The sequence below is a fragment of the Oncorhynchus tshawytscha genome, linkage group LG06 (assembly GCF_018296145.1).
Source record: "Oncorhynchus tshawytscha isolate Ot180627B linkage group LG06, Otsh_v2.0, whole genome shotgun sequence".
Taxonomy (NCBI): domain Eukaryota; kingdom Metazoa; phylum Chordata; class Actinopteri; order Salmoniformes; family Salmonidae; genus Oncorhynchus; species Oncorhynchus tshawytscha.
The window spans coordinates 63,667,872-63,690,704 of record NC_056434.1 but is presented as its reverse complement, the minus strand read 5'-3'; the positions used below and the strand labels follow the sequence as shown (position 1 = coordinate 63,690,704).

General features: G+C 40.8%; 1 protein-coding gene across 1 annotated transcript in view; it reads right to left on the bottom strand.

Moving 5' to 3' along the window:
- The window catches only part of socs5b (suppressor of cytokine signaling 5b), a 42,505-nt gene extending 19,942 nt beyond the window's left edge, over window positions 1-22,563 (bottom strand). Inside the window, exon 1 of the mRNA XM_024424528.2 lies at window positions 21,942-22,563. The gene's annotated coding sequence lies outside the window, so the exon portion shown is untranslated. The remainder of the gene's footprint in view (window positions 1-21,941) is intronic.
- Between the last annotated feature and the right edge of the window lie 270 nt (window positions 22,564-22,833).

Genomic DNA, 22,833 nt, shown 5'->3' with positions numbered 1-22,833 from the left:
TAGTCTGCATCCATCCTGTGTCCTCATTAGCATGGCTCCATTCTGATTAGGCATCAAAGAGATTCGGGTGAGCATTCCAAATGCAGCACCCAAAATAATACAGCATGTGTGTGGCTAGTATAAAAAGATCCCTAGTGGTAGGCCTATATGCACACCTACCTGTGTACCGTGCCTGTGCCGTATCTCAGTGCAAATCAATGCAAAGCTAACAAGATTACAAGCCTAAGTTGCGCAAGAGAGAGAAGAGAAGGGGGGAGAGGGTTGCAGAGAGCAACCTATTGAGAGAGGTGACGACAAAACACAATCAACAACAATCGTCCTCTTAACACAACTAAAACTACAGCCATCTGCAATTCCAGCTTTGCCAAATGACTGAGCAATCCAATTTCACATAATACACACCAATAACAGCCCACAGAGCACCATTATGGATGGGTCATGCTACTTCAGATAGTGCAGGGCAATTCCACGATAAACGGAATAGTGCTGAGACTCAGATTCTTCACTTAACATGTATGCCAAAAAACCTGATTTCAGTTTAACAAACCATACAACACTATGCACAATGACAACTTTAAACAATTTACACTGAAAATTGTACAAAAATACATTTACTGGGAAGAACTGTGCAGATGCAAAGTTTGGTAACAGAATTTCAGTAAAATCTCCCTCAGTATTTTGTGTCCATACTTTCCAAAAACTCCTAAATAACTGCTCCAAATTAAGATTCTATGATGCCTGCTGAAAGAATGGGGTGTCAGCTATAACAATTTCCTGTTAAGGTTCCACCTCGAAGACTGACGCAGGCTGCTAATACATACAGGAATTGGGGGTGGGAATGTTGTGGTGATTTCCACGTGTAGCAGGGAAATAATAACAATTATAAACACGGATGCGTCAATACCTTCAGGCTATGCTCAAACCCTAACACCCCAACACGAGCAGTCCTCAGGTCTCTTGGCCCTCCCACCCCTACGGGAGGGCAGCTCCTGCTCAGCCAAGTCCAAGCTCTTCTCTGTCCTAGCACCCCAAAGGTGGAACCAGCTTCCCCCTGAAGATAGGACAGCCCATCTTCCAAAAACATCTGAAACCCTACCTCTTCAAACAGTATCTTAAAAAAATCTTCCTCCTCACCTCACCCCCCAAAATGTAATACACAAAATAAAAAATACAATTAAATAAAAAAATAAAAACACTTAACCGACACTTGTTTGGTTCTCGGACGACTCGCAAATAGGAAGAACTTTACAGCAGGTGTTTCTGATTAATAAAGATTTACCATCCACCAGCATGGCAGAGTTAAATAAAACCCTACCCTGAAACGAAACGTAGGCTGAAAAGAATTTGCACGTCATCTCATAGGAAAAGACACGTAAAGACTCACGGAAACATCCGAAGTCACACATTTGGATTTGGCACTTAAAGCCCAAATACATCATACTTTGACTAAAACGATGACTTATTCACTTACATCATTGTGCAACATCAAGGGTAAGCTCTAGCCACATTTCTACTGGTGTGGTTGTTTAAATTTACAAAAGGCAGAACAATTTCTCTAAAACTAAATATAAGTGTTGATATTACTTCAACATTGTGTTTTGATGTATTTCTAATACCTTTAAAGACTTTCTGGTAGATGTTTTCTAAAACCCATCTGTTTGACCAGAAATCAAAGCCTTTGCTTATTCCTAATTTTTAGGATGGAAAATGGCTGTAAAAAATGGACTCTTAGCTTTCATTTGACATGTTCCTATGAACGTAACATTTTGGTGCTCATGGGTCCTTTCACATAGAAATTACCAGCAGTAAACAGCAGCCAGGAACAGAACTTCCCAATGAATAATGTGCCAAAACTATATTTTTGTGATGTCTGACCCATCTTGACCTTGCTACAATTAGTGTAGGCATGCTATCGAATAAATAAACAAATCTGGAAGATTATCAAAAACAGACATCTAAGTGCATCTAGCAAGTGAGGCCTACTAGATGCTGGTGCACTTATCTGCTTATCTGGTTACTATTCACTACACGTATAATCAACTAGCCTAAACTGACAATAAGTGCAACTCTTACCCATAGAAAACCCTGGCTGCAATGAAACAGAACTGGGCTACTTCTGCTTAACACACCCATTCTCTGGGGATCCCAGTGATCTCAGGGAGGGTTCGAGAGTGGACAAGATTATGGGAGGAAGCCTTCTCTCTGCCCAGACCAGAGTAAATTAGATATTTTTGGTGCGTTGCTTTTAGAAAGTCCTGTGGGATGGCCAAAAGCCATGGCGGGTCTGTTCTGTTCAAGGCACTCACAGAAGACTTTTAGGTTTTTCATCATTTCTATCTAACCAGACAAGGGGCTAATAATAAAGTTAGTTAGGCCTACTTGTTTAACCAGAGTTATGAGAAAGGCTTAATACCAGATATATTTGATTTACTTGATTTTATTTTTATCTAAAAGCATGAAACACACCGGCTGCTGATAGACTGCAGATAAGCACTTATCACAACAGTTGGCCATTCATTCTCTTGTTAGTACAAAATATGTACCTGGAGCACACGGAGGAGCCTGCCGTTTCTACTTGTAATTTTAGCTTGCTAGCTAGCTAGTTGAAACACTAGCTAACATTTACTTGCTTGCTAACTGAGCAAGGCAGTCAAACTTCATATGAAACTAATGGGGCTGTAAGTGCAGCAATGCACACAACACTAAATGCTTTACCAAGCTAGCTATCTGGCCACTGTAGCTAGTAACATAATTATTAAATCACAATGGATCCGTTTTCATGAAGCAGCTGCCTATAGTTGGCTGTCGAGAGTCGATGCAGTGTCTTTACTTTACCTAGCTAGCGAATCATGCTAACCATTTAGCTAATGTTAGACAGCCCATAGATACATTTTTATCTAGCTGAATGTGATTATTAAGAGTGAATTAAATATAACATCTAAAGTGTTGGTCCCATATTTCAAGAGCTGAAATAAAAGATCCCAGACATTTTCCATATGCACAAAAAGCTTATTTCGCTAAAATGTTGTCCACAAATGTGTTTACATCCCTCTTAGTGAGAATTTCTCTATTGTCAAGATAATCCATCCACCTGACAAGTGTGGCATATCAAGCAGCTGATTAAACAGCATGGCCATTACACAGGTGCACCTTGTGCTGGGGGACAATAAAAGGCCCCTCTAAAAATGTGCCGTTTTTTTCACACAACACCATGCCACAGATGTCTCAAGTTGAGGGATCATGCAATTGGCATGCTGACTGCCGGAATTTGTATTTATTTAACCTTTATTTAACCAGTTAGGCTAGTTGAGAACAAGTTCTCATTTGCAACTGCGACCTGGCCAAGATAAAGCATAGCAGTGTGAACAGACAACAACACAGAGTTACACATGGAGTAAACAATAAACAAGTCAATAACATAGTAGGAAAAAAAATAATCTATATACATTGTGTGCAAAAGGCATGAGGAGGTTGGCAATAAATAGGCCATAGGAGTGAATAATTACAATTTAGCAGATTAACACTGGAGTAATAAATGATCAGATGAACATGTGCAGGTAGAGATACTGGCGTGCAAAAGAACAGAAAAGTAAATAAAAATAAAAACAGTATGGGGCTGAGGTAGGTAAATTGGGTGGGCTATATTTGTTATTGATTTATTTCACCTTTATTTAACCAGGTAGGCAAGTTGAGAACAAGTTCTCATTTACAATTGCGACCTGGCCAAGATAAAGCAAAGCAGTTCGACACAGAGTTACACATGGAGTAAAACAAACATACAGTCAATAACAGTATAAACAAGTCTATATAGGATGTGAGCAAATGAGGTGAGATAAGGGAGGTAAAGGCAAAAAAAGGCCACGGTGGCAAAGTAAATACAATATATCAAGTAAAACACTAGAATGGTAGATTTGCAGTGGAAGAATGTGCAAAGTGGAAATAAAAATGGGGTGCAAAGGAGCAAAATAAATAAAATAAATACAGCAGGGAAAGAGGTAGTTGTTTGGGCTAAATTATAGGTGGGCTATGTACAGGTGCAGTAATCTGTGAGCTGCTCTGACAGTTGGTGCTTAAAGCTAGTGAGGGAGATAAGTGTTTCCAGTTTCAGAGATTTTTGTAGTTCGTTCCAGTCATTGGCAGCAGAGAACTGGAAGGAGAGGCGGCCAAAGAAAGAATTGGTTTTGGGGGTGACCAGAGAGATATACCTGCTGGAGCGCGTGCTACAGGTGGGTGATGCTATGGTGACCAGCGAGCTGAGATAAGGGGGGACTTTACCTAGAAGGGGCTTGTAGATGACATGGAGCCTGTGGGTTTGGCGACAAGTATGAAGCGAGGGCCAGCCAACGAGAGCGTACAGGTCGCAATGGTGGGTAGTATATGGGGCTTTGGTGACAAAACAGATTGCACTGTGATAGACTGCATCCAATTTGCTGAGTAGGGTATTGGAGGCCACTTTGTAAATGACATCGCCGAAGTCGAGGATTGGTAGGATGGTCAGCTTTACAAGGGTATGTTTGGCAGCATGAGTGAAGGATGCTTTGTTGCGAAATAGGAAGCCAATTCTAGATTTAATTTTGGATTGGAGATGTTTGATGTGGGTCTCTATACCGATGGACAATGTACAGCTGCAGCGATCGGTTAGCTTCTCAGATAGCAGATGTTTAAAGTTGGTGAGGGAGATGAAAGTCTCCAACTTCAGAGATTTTTGCAATTCGTTCCAGTCGCAGGCAGCAGAGAACTGGAAGGAAAGGCGGCCAAATGAGGTTTTGGCTTTAGGGATGATTAGTGAGATACACCTGCTGGAGCGCGTGCTACGGGTGGGTGTTGCCATCGTGACCAGTGAACTGAGATAAGGCGGAGCTTTACCTAGCATAGACTTGTAGATGACCTGGAGCCAGTGGGTCTGATGACGAACATGTAGCAAGGGCCAGCCGACTAGAGCATACAGGTCGCAGTGGTGGGTGGTATAAGGTGCTTTAGTAACAAAACGGATGGCACCGTGATAAACTGCATCCAGTTTGCTGAGTAGAGTATTGGAAGCTATTTTGTAAATGACATCGCCGAAGTCGAGGATCGGTAGGATAGTCAGTTTTACTCGGGTAAGTTTGGCGTCGTGAGTGAAGGAGGCTTTGTTGCGGAATAGAAAGCCGACTCTAGATTTGATTTTGGATTGGAGATGTTTGATAAGTCTGGAAGGAGAGTTTGCAGTCTAGCCAGACACCTAGGTACTTATAGATGTCCACATATTCTAGGTCGGAACCATCCAGGGTGGTGATGCTAGTCGGGCGTGCGGGTGCAGGCAGCGAACGGTTGAAAAGCATGCATTTGGTTTTACTAGCGTTTAAGAGCAGGTGGAGGCCACGGAAGGAGTGTTGTAGGGCATTGAAGCTCGTGATAGCACAGTGTCCAAGGAAGGGCCAGAAGTATACAGAATGGTGTCGTCTGCGTAGAGGTGGATCAGGGAATCACCCGCAGCAAGAGCAACATCATTGATATATACAGTGGGGCAAAAAAGTAGGTCATTCACTAGGTCCCCCTGTGTGGTTCTAGGATTTTTGCTCACTGTTCTTGTGATCATTTTGACCCCACGGGGTGAGATCTTGTGTGGAGCCCCAGATCGAGGGAAATTATCAGTGGTCTTGTATGTCTTCCATTTCCTAATAATTGCTCCCACAGTTGATTTCTTCAAACCAAGCTGCTTACCTATTGCTTACCCAAGCTGCAGATTCAGTCTTCCCAGCCTGGTGCAGGTCTACAATTTTGGTTCTGGTGTCCTTTGACATCTCTTTGGTCTTGGCCATAGTGGAGTTTGGAGTGTGACTGTTTGAGGTTGTGGACAGGTGTCTTTTATACTGATAACAAGTTCAAACAGGTGCCATTAATACAGGTAACGAGTGGAGGACAGAGGAGACTCTTAAAGAAGAAGTTACAGGTCTGTGAGAGCCAGAAATCTTGCTTGTTTGTTATTGACCAAATACTTATTTTTCACCATAATTTGCAAATAAATTCATTAAAAATCCTACAATGTGATTTTCTGGATTTTTTTTTTCTCATTTTGTCTGTCATAGATGAAGTGGTGAAAATTACAGACCTCTCATCTTTTTAAGTGGGAGAACTTGCGCAATTGTGGCTGACTAAATACTTTTTTGCCCCACTGTACGTAAATGCCAACAAAATAACGTTTTGGTCAGTGTCTGTGTGTGTGTTTGTTTCATTGATGAAACTGTACTAGAAATCTTAAAAGGCCTCTAAAATTGGAAACATCGGTATCAGTTTTTTTGGCAAGGAAAATATCGGATACCGGACAAAAATGTCATATTGGTGCATCCCTAGTAACTAAACAAAAAAACAAAAATGAAACATTTTGCCAGGACTTAAAACATCTAATATATTTGCCAGGACCTCAAAAATGGTCTCCTGAACTGATTCACACATTGTTGTGGACTTAAAACATCTAATATATATCTATTTTTATAACAAATTATTACATGAAATAAAGTGTGATTTTGAGAGCGAAAAACAGAAACCGTGAGAAATCAATCCTTTTTTGCTATTCATTTACCCATCTTACATATAAAACCTTATTTGTTCATAAAAAAAAGTTAATAACTCACAGGTTAATGAGAAGGGTGTGCTTGAAAGGATGCACATAATTCTGCAATGTTGGGTTGTTTTGGAGAGAATCATTTTCCACACACAGTCTGTTCCTGTATTTAGTTTATTCTAGTGAGGGCTGAGAATCCACTCTTACATAGGTACGTGTTTGCAAAGGGAAGCAGTGTCTTAACCTCTTGAGCTTACTTGAGACGCAGACGTCTCACCTAGAGCTCTAGAAATGCACATGCGCGACGCTATATGCTAATGGTATTAGTTAAAACGCAAACGTTCATTAAAATACACATGTTTGGTATTAAAATAAAGCTACAGTCATTGTGAATCTAGCCACCGTTTCAGATTTTTAAAATGCTTTTCGGCGAAAGCATGAGAAGCTATTATCTGATAGCATGCAACACCCCAAAAGACCCGTAGGGCATGTAAACAAAAGAATTAGCATAGTCGGCGCTACACAAACCGCACAATAAAATATAAAACATTAATTACCTTTGACCATCTTCTTTCTTTGCACACCTTGATGTCCCATAATCAATACTGGGTCTTTTTTTGGATTAAATCGGTCCATATATAGCCTAGATATCGATCTATGAAGACTGTGTGGAAAACGGAAAAAAGAGCGTTTCATAACGTAACGTCATTTTTAAAAGTTAAAAATTCGACGATAAACTTTTACAAAACACTTCGAAATACCTTTCTAATGCAACTTTAGGTATAACTACACGTTAATAAGCTATAAAAATCATCAGGAGGCGATGTAAATTCGATAGCCTGCCGTGTGGAAAAAATGTCCGGAGAAAAAGGCAGACAATGCCTCGGGTCGGTGGTCGGAGAGAATCGGTTCCCTTTGGGCGGATCTACCAAGAATCAATTCAGATTCAAATGAGGAGACTCTATAGATCCTGTGGTAGCTGTAGGTACTGCAAGCTTGGCCAAATATATTACGGTTCACCTTTAACAATTCATGGGAGTGGCGCATGGATACTTTTTCCATCTCCAGTGATCAGATTTTCCTGCGCTTTTCGATGAAACAGACGTTCTGTTATAGTCACAGCCGTGATTTAAACAGTTTTGGAAACGTCTGAGTGTTTTCTATCCACACATACTAATCATATGCATATACTATATTCCTGGCCTGAGTAGCAGGACGCCAAAATGTTGCGCGATTTTTAACAGAATTTCAGAAAAAGTAGGGGGAAGCTTAAGAAGTTAACAGCGCGATTTGCCAAGGCAAGAAGCTCCGAGTGCAGCCCAATCCAGAAATCTGGCACTGTCTTCTGATTAAATATTCACAGAACCACTTGTTGCAATTTCGATGAGGCTCTCTTGTATAGATATCGGTAAGTGGACTGGAGTGGAGGCAGGGCATGAAAGGGATAACAAATTCAGTTGTTTGTGTCGTCCGTTTCGGGAAAGTACCTGCGTAATTGTGCACCCACTCATGTGCTTCGCTATATCACATTTGACATTGTCCGTAATCTTGAGTTCATTTGCACATTAAAAGAAAAATCATACAATGATGGAAAGACCTGTGTGTTGTCCTTGTTAATGCAGACAGAAAAGAGCTCCAACTTCTTAATCATAGCCTGAATTTTGTCCCGCACATTGAATATAGTTGCGGAGAGTCCCTGTAATCCTAGATTCAGATTATTCAGGCGAGAGAAACTCGTCATTATGCAAGAGGTCAGACAAGTGAAAATGATGGTCTGTAAAGAGAACTTTAAGCTTGTCTCTCAATTTTAAAAAAACATGTCAATACTTTGCCCCTTGATAACCAGCGCACGTTTTAAACCAGCGTATGTTTTAAAAGCGTTACATGGTCTCTGCCCTTATCATTGCATAATGTAGAAAATACCAGAATTCAGGGGCCCTGCTTTAACATTGGTAACCATTTTTCACTGTAGTGTCCAAAATGTCTTTCAAGCCATCAGGCATTCCCTTGGCAGAAAGAGCCTCTCAGTGGATGCTGCAGTGTACCCAAGTGGCGTTGGGAGCAACTGCTTGCACGTGCGTTACCCAACACATCTTGACCACAAACGTCCATTTGATGTCACAAAGCTGTCCAATACTTTAAAAATATCCTCTCATGTTGTCCTGGTTTCCAGTGGTTTGCAGAAGAGGATGTCTTCCTTAATTAACCCCACATAAAAGTAACAGACATATACCAGGAGCTGTGCCAGGCCCGCCACGTCTGTTGACTCATCCAGCTGTAATAAATATAATTCACTGGCTTGTATGCTAAAGCAGTAATTATTTCAATTTAATCTCCTGCCATGTCACAGATTTGTCATGAAACCGTGCTGTTTAATGAAGGCATTGTTTGTATAGATTCTTTGGTCTTTTTCCCCCAGCATTGTCCCAGCCATAGCCGGGGCAGCAGAAAGAATTAAGTCCTCCACAATAGTATGGGGCTTGCTTGTCCTAGCCACTCGGTAGCTCACCATATAAGACTCTTCTAGCCCCTTCTTATTAATGGTATCTGTTGCTTTTATACATGTCTTACTAGTTGAAAGTTGTCTTTATTCTCGCTCAAACTCCCGTGGCTTATTTTTCTAATTGTCAAGTTACGTTTCTAAATGTCTGTGCAAGAGTGAAGGTTTCCCGCGAGAGAGTAACGATTAATGTGATTGGATGTTAATTATTTGACTAGGCTACCTGTATTTGACATTATGTTGTTATTTTGTTGAACACTAGATGGTTTAATTTCATTTTTGGCAGTGAAACGAGGCTAATCAGGCGAGGAAAAATAAACTCACCCAAATGTATAGCCGCGTTAGAAAATATAAATATACTGTTTGAAAATGTGAAGAAGAAAGAAAATGTATAAAATAATAAATATATATACACACACAATATTGGTGACCAAATCATGTCCTGGTGCCACCAACTGAAAAAGTTTGTGTACAACCCTGATAAAGCAACACACAAGGACATGCATCCCCAAACGCTACTGCCAACATTTGGCTTGGAGTATTATAACATGGCTGAGTAGCTAACGACTTCAAGGTCTTTGCTATGTGAACACAAAAGAGATTGAACTGTGTCGGCAGTCAGAATTGCCAAGTACTGTCGGCAGGCAAGCGTTTGACAATTATACCCAGGGCTTTACGCTAACCTTTTTTTTTAAACATTTTTTTTTTTTTACATGGAGCACATGTATACCTAAATTGGAAAATGTGGGCACACATAGGGCTGTTATGGTGACTGTATTACCATCAAACCGGCAGTCAAATTGCACGTGATCGTCATGGTAATTAGTCCAGTGCATAGATGACATTTTTTCCCCACTGCCCCTGTTGTGACAGGTGCATGATGATGGTCCATTCTAAATCAAAACTAATTTCACACAAATGATTTAGTACATGTAAAAAGACCAGATTAAATCAAGAATAGTCTGATGGGTGACAATATTAGCCTATCACTTGTGAATGATGCACTGTTTCTTGCCTTAAACTGGGCATGCTTTTTTTTGCAACTTTTTCAAATCATAGTTGCACACCTCATGTAGCCTAGTCCGTAGCCTATATATTCTGATAAGGTTTGTATCACAACTAAAGTTGCCAAATAACTTCTTAAAATGAAGCACATTAATCCGCTTTTGCGTCAGGCTCATTGCTTAAAACAGGTTTTTTGATGGTTGTATTAATTTGGGATCTATCACATCCCACAACTGTCCAATACTATGTTCGGAATATTTATTTAATGCACAGAATAGGTCAACTTTTGTACTATGGGGGATAGTAGATTGACATAGGCTAGTGCTTTTGCAGTTCGTTAGGCCTACACATCTTGTTGGCTGACAAAAAGCAAATGTGGACAGCTCTTCCAACATCTTCAATATGCACCTCGGAATTGGCTAATAAGGGTGTGCGCAGTTGCGTTCCCCTTTACTTGTAGCCTGTGAGAAAGATCCGATCACGTGACGAAGAGCCATGTGAGTGAGAGGTGCTTCAGCACACAACCAGAAGAAGGGAATTATAATTATTATATTCAGCCCAAAGGGCACAACAGCTACGGGCCACAAAAGGCAAAGATTTTTTTAAGGGCCATTAAGGCCACACAAAGGTGATGCAGCAGGGAAATTTGTGGCATTATCAAGTGTTTACAGCCTGCGCAAAAAAAAAAACAAAGCAGAGTTCATGCCTTTCATGCCACTTTTTTCAAATCATCATTAGTCGCACCATGCCGCCTTAGAATGTATTAAAAATCTCAACATATAGCCCAACATTTGTATCACAACTAAAGTTACATAAATAACTCTAAATTAAACATATTACTGTAGTTGTACCTGTTTCTTTTAACTGCTCAACACAGAATAGCGGCATGTGCGAACTCCCTCAAATCGTTTGGAGAAAATATCCAGTGTATTTTATTCATGTTCAATTGTATTCTTCAAACTATAAAATAATGCCACGTAATTCCAAGCAAATCTTGTCTGCTAAATGAACTAGTGTAGCCCACAGCCATATGGCATAGCCAGATCAGGACCTAACATAAGGACAACTCGGAGTATGCTATTTTGTTCTTCTGAAATAGGAAACATGATATGAAGAAAATGTAGTCTGAGACCGGTCTATTGTGATGGTGTAGGCTATATTACATGGATTTATTCGACTTTTAAAAATGGAACATCAGTGGCTTGTAGGCTGTACGTAGAAACCAGGAGATGCTAAATGGGTTTGTTGATGACCTGATTTGGCCTTGTTTTAGATTTGGCTAATAAAGAAATACTGGAGGCCATGACTGAATTTAAACATGAGTTGGTTTCGGGGTATGGTTTGATGTGGGTGTCTAGTGTGTTCGCAGGTTGGAAGAGTTACATGCTGACCAGACCAGACACTTTGCGAGCGTTGCAAAATAAATTTAGAAATCCATGTTATTCAATTATTGCACCCACACTGCTCACACGCGCCAACAAGTAAGTGTCTGCGTTGCCAAGGGCTAAAATAGAAGTCATTCCTATTTCTTTCGCAGATCGCGCTGCAAGTCCTGCCTCCCCCATCTCCTCATTGGTTTATAGAAGCAGGTACCCACTTGCCATCACCTCATTGGTTAGACCCACATGGGTGATTGAAAGACTAAATGTTTTGCCGGTTTCATACTATGAAAGTGTAGATGCCAATCTCCATATAAGTTCAAAGATGAAAAAGCCTGGAAGGAGGAAAGATGACTAGAAACGATTTGGTTGACAGTTTTATATGTGGATTAATTGTCAGAGTAGAGGACCTTATGCATTTCAGGTAAAATAACAACTCAATGTTAATTTCCCAGGACAAATGAGCTAGCAAGTGCAAGCTAACTAGCTAAATTGCCACACATGTTTAATGCTTTTAGACCTGTCCCCAAATTAATGTCATTGGTTCAGAGATTGTTTTGATATTTTAACCTGCGTGTCGTAATCACGTTTGGTGTAGGGGAACAAAATAAATGTATGCACGATGGCGCACACGCGCAGCCGGTTTGGGTTCCGTGTCAGACAAATTATTTTTCAACAATTAGCTTCAGCCGGCTGGTGTGTGACCGTGGCAAAGATGGTTTGACTTTGGATAGCGTATCTCCGGGGCTAGTTTTCATGTTGCACACTTTTAAACAGCTACATCAGAGAGCATCTTGACTGGCTGCATCACCTCTTGGTATGACAACTACTTGGCATCCGACCGCAAGGCGCTACAGAGGGTAGTACAGTGCCTTGCAAAAGTATTCATCCCCCTTGGCGTTTTTCATATTTTGTTGCATTACAATCTGTAATTTAAATGGAATTTTATTTGGATTTCATGTAATGGACATACACAAAATAGTTCAAATTGGTGAAGTGAAATTCTAAAAAATAAAAAACGGAAAAGTGGTGCGTGCATATATATTCACCCCCTTTGCTATGAAGCCCCTAAATAAGATCTGGTGCAACCAATTACCTTCAGAAGTCACATAGTTAAATAAAGTCCACCTGTGTGCAATCTAAGTGTCACATGATCTGAGTACACACACACACACACACACACACACACACACACACACACACATGCAGACTCTGGGGGCCTTTCAGAACAGGTGTGTAACACCACTAAACAAGGGGCACTACCAAGCAAGCGGCACCATGAAGACCAAGGAGTTCTGCAAACAGGTCAGGGACAAAGTTGTGGAGAAGTACAGATCAAGGTTGGGTTATAAAAAATATCTGAAACTTCCACGGAGCACCATTAAATCCATTATTAAAAGAATGGAAAGAACCACAACAAACATGCCAAGAGAGGGCCACCCACCAAAACTCAGACCAGGCAAGGAGAGACCAAAGATAACCCTGAAGGAGCTGCAAAGCTCCACAGTGGAGATTGGAGTATCTGTCCATAGGACCACTACGCCGTACACTCCACAGAGCTGGGCTTTATGGAAGAGTGGCCACAAAAAAGCCATTGCTTAAAGAATTTGTTTTTGCTTTTGGCAATCAAGGAAAATGCTATGTCTGGCACAAACCCAACACCTCTCATCACCCCGAGAATACCATCCCATCCATGTTTTTCCATCGGCAGGGACTGGGAAACTGGTCAGAATTGAAGGAATGATGGATGGCGCTATATACAGGGAAATTCTTGAGGGAAACCTGTTTCAGTCTTGCAGAGATTTGAGACTGGGATGGAGATTCAGAGTCCAGCAGGACAATGACCCTAAGCATACTGCTAAAGCAACACTCGAGTGATGTAAGGGGAAACATTTAAATGTCTTGGAATGGCCTAGTCAAAGCCTAGACCTCAATCCGATTGAGAATCTGTGGTATGACTTAAATATTGCTGTACACCAGCGGAACCCATCCAACTTGAAGGAGCTGGAGCAGTTTTGCCTTGAAGAATGGGCAAAAGTCCCAGTGGCTAGATATGCCAAGCTTATAGAGACATACCCCAAGAGACTTGCAGCTGTAATTACTGCAAAAGCTGGGTCTACTAAGTATTGGCTTTGGGGGGGTGAATAGTTATTATGCACACTCAAGTTGTGTTTTTTGTCTTATTTATTGTTTGTTTCACAATAAAAAATATTTAGCATCTTCAAAGTGGTAGGCATGTTGTGTAAATCAAATTATACAAACCCCCCCCCAAAAAAATCTATTTTAATTCCAGGTTTTGGAATAAGGCAACAAAACACTGTTGCCTTATTCCCCCCCCAAACACTGTTCTCTCTGCTACTGCACAGCAAGCGCTACCAATGCACCAACTCTGTAACCAACAGGACCCTGAACAGCTTCTAACAAGCCATAAGCCTTCTAAACAGCTAATCAAATGGCTACCTAGAGTACCTGTATTTACCTTTTTTTGCACACACATACTGACACTAGGGTTTCCGTTAGCTTGTAACAGCCAGATTATGGCCAATCAAAGAAATGAAAAGCCGATAAATAAAATTGGCACCGGCCAATTGTCCGGGAGGGGAAAAAAAGCAAGCTTCCCATTCACCATTCAAGTGCGTAGGCAACTAGGCAGGCTTCAGCACGTCACACATCACTTTGCAATGAGCTGGAGGCCGTATGCATTTTGAAAAGATATGCTTCCTGGTTTGAAACGTGAACATTTTACTACATATTATGAGGCATGTATTACCTTGCTTCAAAGTAGCCTAGCCAAAATCCAACCAAACGTGCAGGCAATTATTTTATAAAGACTTCAGTATACCATTGAAACCAGTAGCCTTTTCCCCTCATGTTCTATTAGTTTTCAAATCAACTTAATTTCATTGACCAGTAGCCAAAGGCACAATCTTAATTGTGCTAATTGTTGCATATTTGATCTCCCCTCTTTAATAATTTCTAACAGATATTTTCATGTCTGTCACATGAAACCGCTCACAATGTTTTTATTTCCCACTTATTGATTTATGGAACGAACATTCGCACATAGCCTACTGGCTTGTGCGCATTGCTGCACTAAATGTGAACAAATAGTTCATCAACGCTTTGTATTTAACATTCGATTGCATGATCCTCATTGCTGTAATGTCTTTTGGATGTAGCCCAGGCCTATCGGTTGTATAAATCTGGGACCTATCATCCCACAACAGTCTCATAGTCTTTTTGGAAGTGGCTACTTCCTTCTCGCACAGAACGACAAACTGACCAATAGAATAGGTCAACTTTTCTACTATGGGGGACAGTAGATTAACATAGGTTAGTGATTTTGCTGTTCGTTACTCCTCTTGTTGGCTGAGGAAAAGTAAATGTGGACAGTTAACATAAGCACCATGAAAATTAACCTTTTTAATAAAGCATTCCATGCATCCTCACATTTGCAGACTTACAGTGCATTTGGAAAGTACTCAGGCCCCTTTCCTTTTTCCACAAAATTTTTTTTTGAATAAGGCTGCAGAGTAACAGAATGTGGAAAAAGTGAAGGGATCTGAATACTTTCTGAATGCACTGTGTGTGTATATATACACAGTACCAGTCAAAGGTTTGGACAAACCTACTCACTCAAGGGTTTTTCTTAATTCTTACAATTTTCTACATTTTAGATTAATAGTGTAGACAAACAATGCCTTCAACTGAATCATGTAGTAACCAAAAAAACAAAATCAACATTTATTTTATATTTCAGATTCTTCAAAGTAGCCACCCTTTGGGATGATGACAGCTTTGCACAGTCTTGGCATTCTCTCAACCAGCTTCATGGGGTAGTCAACTGGAATGCATTTCAATTAACAGGTGTGCCTTGTTGAAAGTTAATTTGTGGAATTTCTTTCCTTCTTAATGCATTTGAGCCAATCAGTTGTGTTGTGACAAAATAGGGGTGGTATACAGAAGATAGCACTATTTGGTAAAAGACCAAATCCATATTATGGCAAAAACATGAAGGTCAGTCAATGCGGAAAATTAAGAACTTTGAAAGTTTCTTCAAGTGCAGTCGCAAAAACCATCAAGAGCTAAATTGAAACTGGCTCTCATGAGGATTGCCACCGGAAAGGAAGACCCAGAATTGCAGAGGATAAGTTCATTTGAGTAAACTGCACCTCAGATCACAGTCCAAATAAATGCTTTAGAGTACAAGTAACAGACACATCAACATCAACTGTTCAGAGGAGACTACCCTGAAATCAGGCCTTCATGGTCAAATTGTTGCAAATAAACCACTACTAAAAAGGACTCTAATAAGAAGAGACTTGATTGGGCCAAGAAACACAAGCAATGGACATTAAACCAGTGGAACTCTGTCCTTTGCTGTGATTAGTCCAAATGATTGATATTTGGTTCTAACCGTCGTCCGTGTCTTTGTGAGACGCAGAGTAGGTGAACGGGTGATATCCGCATGTCTGGTTCCCACTGTGAAGCATGAATGAGGAGGTGTGCTGGTGCTGTGCTGGTGACACTGTTAGTGATTTATTTAGAATTCAAAGCACACTTAACCAGCATGGCTACCACAGCATTCTGCAGCGATATGCCATCCCATCTGGTTTGCGCTTAGTGGGACTATCGTTTGTTTTTCAACAGGACAAATGACCCAACACAGCCCTCCAGGCTGTGTAAGGGTTATTTGACCAAGGAGAGTGATCCTGAGGTCTCCTAGTCTCCTGAGGTTGAAAAGGCTCTATTGCGCCTTCACCACACTGTCTGTTTGGTTGAACCATTTCAGATTGTCAGTGATATGTACGCTGAGCTTTTCACCTCCACTGCGGCCCTGTCAATGTGGATAGAGGCGTGCTCTGTCTGCTGAAGTCCACGATCAGCTCCTTCGTTTTGATGACATTAAGGGAGAGGAAGTCCAGGATCCAGTTGCACAGGGCGGGGTTCAGAACCGAGCTTGGAGGGTACTATGGTGTTGAAGGCTGAGCTGTAGTCAATTAATAGTATTCTTACAAAGGTATTCCTCTTGCCCAGATGGGATAGGGCAGTATGCAGTGCAATGGCGATTTCAACGTTTGTGGATCTATTGGGGCGGTTTCCAAATTGAAGTGTGTCTAGGGTGTCAGGTAAGGTGGCGGTGGTACGATCCTTAACTAGACTCTCAAAGCACTTTGTGATGACAAAAGTGAGTGCTACGGGGCGATTGTCATTTAGATCAGTTACCTTTTCTTTCTTGGGTACATGAACAATGGTGGACAACTTGAAGCAAGTGGGGACAGCAGACTGGGATAGGGAGAGATTGAATATGTCTGTAAACACTCCAACCAGCTGGTCTGTGCATGCTCTGAGGACACGGCTGCCTTGCAAGAGTTAACACGCTTAAATGTCTTACTCATGTTGGCCACGGAGAACGAGAGCCCACTGTCCTCGGCACGGTGTTATTCTCAAAGCGGTGAAGGTGTTTAGCTTGTCCGGAAGCAAGACGTCAGTGTCCGCGATGTGGCTGGTTTTCTCTTTGTAATCCGTTATTGTCCGGTGTCCCTCGCACACTCCGCTTTCCACGAATCGAGGCCAAAGACAGCATCGCTAAGGTAGGTCTAAAATTCACTGTGCTACACCAAACAGTACCTATCCTGTAACTCCCAGTAATGGATACCAAAAATATATTTGGTTAAATCACATTATCTGATGTAACAATCTGTAGCTAAGAGAACTGGTGTTAAGCAGATGATGGGAGAGGTTGCCCCAATGAAATTGCCATTCCAAAGAAACATACAGTAAATTCAGGGAATACTTGTAAAGCTGTGGGAGGAGTGTTGTAATAATTAAATTGCCATTCAGCACCTCATGAGTCATCTGCTTGAAATCCAGCATCATGTCTAATCCCTCAACAGGGATACAGTTCTGCTACAATGACACACACAGGCAAAGGAATCCACTACAGGAAGAAACCCAGGCTCTACACTGTTTTGTCTGTTGGACAAAGAACAAAAACAATTATATTCTATTGTACAGTTTGAACAACAGTTGAACCATCCCAGCATTACATCAATATTAGGATAGACTAGTTGAACATGCATACATGTGCACAGGCACAAAGATTACATGTACAACAATATCTAGCCTAATAGAAATATGGCATAACCCTCAAACTTTGCCCAGTGACCAGAGCGTATAAATGAGCCTAGGTAGGTAGGTAAGTAGGTAGACAGTATCTACCTACAGCCATGTCCATCAGGCATGCTTAGACAAATATCTTTATAGTAAAACAAGCTTCAGTTTTACAGATTTACAACAGTAAATTGTTGTATTGTTTCTCCTCACTGTTTGGTAGTAAATGTATGATATATGCAATACTTACATCTGTTTGTAATGCTATCTTACGTCACGCCTATCATTTTGTGGGATTGAAATGCATCCAAGGTCATAACCAATGCCAACCCTCGTCAATCATGTTAAGCCAACTAGCTAGTCATTTATTTTACAGTTGCTGATGTTACACGTTTGCTAACAAGTTACAAATGGGAGGCGTTGCGCATAAAAGGTTAGCAGGTGCGTGGCTAACTAGCCAGTCAACTCCAGTCATGCGCTAACGTTTGCTGGTAAACCTAGCTTTAGGTGGCTGGTTGTAACGTTATAACTTGCTGTTTATGTAGCTAGCCATATCTACGACTTAAAGGAAAAGAGGTTTTACATATCGAGATACAAAAGATCTCCGATTGTAAAACCTCAATTGTTTTGTCATAGATATGGATACCGGTAGTTGTTAAGCAAGCTAACTTAGCTAGCTACCTACCTAGATAGCCAGCCAAGTTAGCAAATAATTGTATTTCCTCCCCACTGTAACACAGTAGTATATTAGCCAGCAATACACAACATGGATTTAAGTAGATAAACTAAAGTGTAATAACTAGATAAACTAAAGGGAAATTAACTGGGCACCGCATTTGTCATCTGCCTTCTTGGTGCTAGCATCGGCTGTAGAGGAGCTTCAAACATTAACAAAGAGTTGGATTTAGCTTTGAATCCTCTTTGCTACATTCCGGTTGAAACATGTATGGTTGAATGTCACCATGAAGCTAATAGAAGTTCCATCGTCAAATTCAAGTTGATGAGAGGAATTACTTGAAGCCATTACGTCTGGTCAGTTCTTTCAGTTTTGCCTAAAGGATTGTTGTTAGTTTCTGCCTCCTTTGTAAAAATGTATATATATTTTTTAAAGTCTGCCTTGGGGGAGAGATGGGGGCCAGAGTACAAAGCACCGACCAACACAAGTTGTAGTCTTTCATAGGCAGGAAAAATGTGTGACCTGCTTGTATAATTACTAATGAATCCACAAATAGGAACATTGCTGAATGACGTCCGATGGCAAACAAGGACAGACATATTTACATACACGTTTTTGTGTATATAAAAATGGGCAGAATATTGCACAATCCAGGTGTGGACTCTATTAAGAGACCTACCCAGAAAGACTCACAGCCGTAATCGCCGCCAAAGATTATTCTACAAAGTATTGACACAGGAGTGTGAATTTAAACAATGTTTTCACTTTGTCATTATGGGCTATTGTGTGTAGATGGGTAAGAATTATTTTTTTTAATCAATTTTGAATTCAGGCTGTAACAAAACAATGTGGAATAAGTCAAGGGGTACGAATACTTTCTAAAGGCACTGTATATGTACAGTACACATCGATTCGTACTGGTACTCCCTGTATATAGCCATGATATTTTCTACTCCCTATATAAAGTCATGTTTTTTTACTCTTAATTCCTATTTCTATTCTTTTTTTGTTTTATCTTTAACTCTGCATTGTTCGAAAAGGACCCGTAAGTAAGCATTTCACTGTTAGTACACACCTGTTGTCTATGAAGCGTGTAACAAATATGTGTGTGCTGCCAGTTGTGGGCTGGATTGAAACAAACCTAACCTTCATTTAAATTGTGATGCAGTCACGACCACAAGTATCACAAAACTCTTATGGATGAGATTGACTATGACCAAAATTATCCTATCCACTTAGTGGTCAATTTTGACAGTAGAATAAATATTTCTGACTCATATCGACTCAACCAAGGTGGGAAATTAACTTAACACAGTGGCTGGTGGATGCCCAAATTTTACCAGCCACTAAAATGGTTTACCAGCCCCCTCACAAAAAAAACTATGAGGATAAAATGACAGAAAACACATGCACGCATTGTAATGTTAAAACAATAATATATGCCATTTAGCAGATACTTTTATCCAAAGCGAGTTACAGTCATGCATGCATGTATTTTTGCGTATGGGTGGCTCCGGGAATCGGACCATACAGGACATTTATTGAATGGTTTTGAAATTGATTGAAAGTGATTTCAAAGAACAACACAGAACATGGACAGACAGTGAATATCAGAGTGTGTTCTATACCTGTTCCAGCAGGCAAGGTCTACATCTTTCTCTCTTGTTTGAACCTATGCTGTACCCCACCCCACTTTCACCACTGTAGCATTGAGATTCTCTCTTCCAGAGCTGACACAAACACATTTGGGGGGGAAACTACTCCCAAATGCTCTGTGATGACCACCTGCCAATGTCTCTGGTAAGAATAGCCATTCTGACAGCCAATGCCAATATCTACCAGCATTTGGCTGGTAATTTCCCACCCTGGGTGCCACATAGGCTGTTTTCTAATTAGATTTTTAGTGGCAGCTGATCTTTAAAGATGTGACAATAAAATGTGTTTTATTTAATTATCTTTAATTATCAGGACCACCTTGTCCTAAACACAGGCATCCCACAAGGTTGTGTCATGTCACCTCTCCTGTTCTCCATATACACTAATGAAATGGCATGCAACAACAGCGACCTCATCAAATATGCGGACGACATGGCTCTGGTTGCTTGCTTGGAGGGCAAGTCTAGCTCAAGCTACTCCCAGTTAATTGACTGCCTCGTGAAGGGGATTGACAATAGCTTCCTTGACCTCAATGTCACCAAGACTAAAGAACTGTGGCTTGGAGGGTAAGCTGGGGAACAGCGTAAGTCCCTCTTTGAGCACGTCACCATGAATGGCTGGGACGTGGAACAAGTCACATTTGAAATACTCTGGGAAAATTTAAGACCACAAACCTATCTTCCAGGAGAACAATTACCTCATTTAAAAAAAAGGCAAGTCAGTGTCTCTTCCTACTTAGGAAGCTAATAAATTAATGCAAGCAAACACACACTGATCATGGTGTACACCTGATAGTGTTCTCATTTTCAACATCTCTTCCTGGTATTGGACTTTCTCGGTCAGGAACAGGAATAAACTAGCACAATTTGTCAATCAGGCCAGCAAAAGTGGGCAGGAAAGAGCCACAACTCCATTAAGTGTACACAGAACATTACAAGGAAAGCCCTCCAGGTCTTCGACAACACCCACCTACTGCACGCATCCTTCCAAATGTAGTGGCAATCCTAAATAAGACTGATGGACTGACATGTACACGTTTAGTGTTTGTGTGTAATGTGTATGTTTAATGTCTGCTTTTACCCTTTTAATGTAAGCCAGATCTTCTAAGACGCATTTCCATTCTGTCCAAACTTAACTGACAATCAAGTTCTCTTATCTTAAATAATATGCCTACATAGCCTTGGGATAGGCTAGCCCTACAATAAATCAGACGTTTCAGGTTACTGCATGACAATGACAACGGTGGAAGACAAACTGGGACACAGATATGGACACAACTACAGTAGGCAACTTTCTTGGATTCATTATTGTGATATAAACATGAAGTGCAACACTTCATAATAGCATTAATTATGATATGGTGCTTGCACAGAACGACATCAGCTATAACGCTATTATAATGTGTACCATTCATTGCATTGGTGAGGTAGGCTATAGCGTAACAACCTAACGTTAGTCTAATTTACAACATCATAATGGTTTAATATTTTCTAGGTTGTGAGATTAGTATTTGACATTCTAATATTTAGGCAATCATAAACTAATAGTTTAGCATTGCATGCGAGATAGATGAGATAGGCCTACATCGGTTTAAATGGCCCTATCATCGGTCAGACAGCACTGGTTAACTGTTTAACTATCTACAGTAGCTAGTTAGCTACTGCTATCACTGGACGTTGACAATAGTTGGCATTACATCATGACCTGGCTGTAAGTAAGGATCTGTCTAATGCGATATGTTTTTGACATGATGTAGGAGTTGTGATAATATACCTCGGTAGATAAATGGTAACATTATGCAACAAAAAAAACTTCACCGACAGATCACCACCTTCCTCCAAAAAAATGGCTGCATTTCGCAAATAACGGTGTCTAGCTAACGTCAACTAGCTGGATGCTAACGTGAGCTTCAACATCGAGTTGGTCTGCTAGCTAATTAGCTAGCTAGGATGAACAAATATGTTACCAAATTACAGACAGACGTATACAGTAGTTATTTAGCGACATAAAGTAGCTAAATGACATGTATTCCGTAAATAATCATGGTTATTAATATTCTCAACTTACCCTTTTGTCTTTTATAAACACTACTCAACAGTTCTCTTTGTCTGCAAAAAAATGGCTATCAAGACAAGTCAGGCACATATCCCCCTTGAGTTCCACGGTGTCGAACGAAACACAAAAACGTACGCGGGCGCTTTTCAATGTCATTCTGAATGGACTTTCTAATACATAAGACAATGTATATGTTAATTAAAAACTCTTAAAATGATACATAAAAGTCAGAAACCCTGTTCGGTCTCTTGGACGACACTACTCTTCGGCCGTGGTGGTCGTTCCTGTTCCTGACAGCCAATACGGTCGCTAAGCAAAGCCGAGAAAAGAAGGGGCGTTCAGTGTTGATTGCAGGCGGGTAGAGAATGGCAACATGGAACTCCAATGGGGGAAGCAGGACGAGAGCGAGCTTCTGATGGTGGATACTGCAGGGAAAGTCCATGCCTGTGGCCCAGCATGACAGACACTGCATCTCGCCAATGACAGCGGAGTAGAAAATCAAGTAGTGGCCTGTTGGCATTTACTTGGAAACGTGGAGAGGCTGCTGTGAGCGCCGGGTGTCTCTGTTGATTCGTGTCAATTTGCTCGAGACAAACAGCAGGTTATATTAGAGGGGCCTGGGTCGAAGATGTTCCTCGTGATAATTTCAGCAGCTAATGAGAGACTGGGCTGCTCTCTGCCTTAAAGGTTATTAGGTTGGGATAGTTCCACCTGACAAATCCTGAATTATTTAATATACTTTCTACCAATGCATTCAACAATGGGCTATGCTATTTACCTTTGATTTGATTGATGTAGGCCTTTAGAAATTCTATATTCTTACATCCTATATTACTGGTGACTTTGGTTGACTGATTCAGGGCTCCAGTCTGCGACAATAGCCTAGTCACATTTTTTGACCCTT